Source organism: Habropoda laboriosa, unplaced genomic scaffold (assembly GCF_001263275.1).
Source record: "Habropoda laboriosa isolate 0110345459 unplaced genomic scaffold, ASM126327v1 scaffold9, whole genome shotgun sequence".
In the NCBI taxonomy this organism is placed as follows: Eukaryota; Metazoa; Arthropoda; class Insecta; order Hymenoptera; family Apidae; genus Habropoda; species Habropoda laboriosa.
Window position 1 is genome coordinate 3,746,893 of NW_017100191.1, and position 2,490 is coordinate 3,749,382.

Below are 2,490 nucleotides of genomic sequence, written 5' to 3' on the forward strand. Positions count from 1 at the left end.
AAAAACTTACGTTAAAACTCTGTTTACTTTACCGGAAAAAAATTCTGAAAGACAACCCCATTTTTGACTTCCCTAGCTCAATCTAACCTCTCACAAAAATGTCTTCATTATCGTTACTTGTCAATCTTTTCGAGTAACATTTGCAATAATCCTAGTTCCAAGTATGCTCTGTCGACTGGCGGAAAGCTTGCTCTTTGAAAACTCACTCAAATTCCTCTAAAAAAAAAAACATCCAAAAGGGGACCCTATCTTTAGCCTTTCTAACTCCACGTACTCTCTAAAGGAACGAAAAAGAAAGAAGAAAAAGAAAAAAAAAATCAACGAAAAAGCTCGAATCATACGTTATATAAGTAACATCCTGGTTCCGAACTAAGCACGTTCCACTCCGTACGCAAAGGGTTAACGAGTGGCGCACGTTCTCCGCCGAGTATAGTGTAACACCCCCGCTAGATGGAAGGCGGCTAGCGGCACTCCCTCTGCCACCGCGACGCTGTCGTCAACAGCACTGACGTTCCGATGCACACGTGCCGTGTGCAAACCTCTGGCTATGACTAGGACTGGCACGACGCGAGAACAGCCATTCGACTCCAGTATTAGTGCGGTGTAGAAGTGCTTCACGGTGTTTAAACTTGTCTCACGACTTTGCCTGCCTTCCTCCCTGAGTTTATCCAATTTTCTGTTCCGTGACTTCGACACACCCGGTGGTGAGTAGTCGTACACAGACACCAACCAACCAACCAAATCAACCGAGCAACCAGTGGGAACATTATCGTTTGATCGTGAAGAGTTAGAGTGGCTTCTTTTTTGCGCTATGCTGATCACTGTCGTATAGAACGAGTGTCGCACAGAGAACCGGCCCCGAAAAGCAAAATACAGTTTTCCAAGTTGTACCTTTGATAAAAATGTGTAAATGTAAAGGATTGAAAGCTTTTTTCACGCATTAGCAACCGAACGAATCCTAGTCGAATCGTTCAAGATTGGTAAAACTTTTCTTGGGAAATTGGTAGAGAAACCTGTGTTAGGAGAATGAATAATATTGGCTCGTTACGTCTAACGATGTTATGGAACGAAATTTCTTAGGATATCTGGTAATACGAGAATGAAATATCGTTCCTTGTGATTGATTGCGATTATTTTGCGTTTGGGGTTAGTTCTATGTGCGTCACCCTGTAGTTCTGGTTTTACGTGACTGCAAGTGTTTTTTCTTTTTGGTTAAGGTTTGCAGTAATTTAGGAAGAAGATTCGTCAGAATTGAGCTTTTCAAGTGAAAAAGAAGAGAGCTGGTTGTTTTTCTCGGGATGGAAAAGTTTAGAGGATATTAGACTATAGTTGAGGACCAATATTGAGATCTTGGTTAAGATTCGCGAAGAAGATTTGTTAGTATCGAGATTTCCAAGAGTTTAGTTTAGTTTTTCCGAAACAGAGAACACTGTAGAATATTTGAGTATAGTCGACAATGAAACATGAGATCGTTACAGATTTAGTATAGTCGGGGGTGGACTATAGCGTTCTCGGAGTGTTATGATGTAACCTATGTACAAACAACGCGTCAGAAATATCGTGGTTGCTCTTTCTCTATGACTCATCCGGATTGAATTGCCAAATTTTACGGCTGGACGTACGATTATTCGTCACAGTCTGCTACTGATGTCTAAAATTAATACGCTACTCTAAGATTGAAGATTGTTGGACGTGGAGGAGATTGGAATACGATGCTTTGATCTGTGAAATTTTTTTTTATCGACGGTTCGACGATTGAAATGATTGTATCATGTTGCGGCGATAATGAATCACGGCAGGAGAAGAATTTTTTGAAGTTAGGTTATGAGGAGAATGGATTCTGGGGTGAAGGATTTTTGGAGTTGAGGAATGTTGGAATGTTGAAATATGGGATATTTTAGATTTCCGTATAAATGTCGAACAGTTTATACTTGTTTGAGAAGATGAGTAAAGACAAATACTAAGATAAGATTATGTCCAACTGAGATAATTGAAGAAAGAAATTTTTTTCATTTCTCTGACCAAAATGTTGAAGTTTGATGTCCAAGTAATGAAAGTTAATTAAAATCTAATTAAATGGAGGGTTAAAAGTGAAAGAAATAGAACTTTTTCTAAGTAAATTTCAGGGACAAGGAACATTTGGTCTCCATGTTCGTTTATCTAACTTGCAATCTTTCACGCGAAGTCCAAAATTATAGTTAGCAATATTTTACAGATGCAAAGGTAAGAAAAGAATTCTGTCAAGATAAACACAACGAGGACGACAAATTCCAAAATCGAAAATTCATAGAAATAAATCCCGAATATTGCAAAGAGTTCACTGTTACAGTGTAATTATCAATTTTGTTTACATAGAAAATCAACAGAGGCAAGCATTTTCTCAAATTGAACGATAAATACGAAAATGAAGGATTCGTAAAATGTTCAGAAAAGTTGATCGCCAAACACTGGAAAATTTCCAATTCGACCTGCAGGAAGGCATTGTTTCAT

At 38.6% G+C, this 2,490-nt stretch overlaps 1 protein-coding gene across 1 annotated transcript in view; it reads left to right on the top strand.

Annotated features, from left to right (window-relative positions):
* Positions 1-538: 538 nt before the first annotated feature.
* The window catches only part of LOC108570113 (muscle LIM protein Mlp84B-like), a 22,641-nt gene continuing 20,689 nt past the window's right edge, over positions 539-2,490 (top strand). Inside the window, exon 1 of the mRNA XM_017931907.1 lies at positions 539-704. The gene's annotated coding sequence lies outside the window, so the exon portion shown is untranslated. The remainder of the gene's footprint in view (positions 705-2,490) is intronic.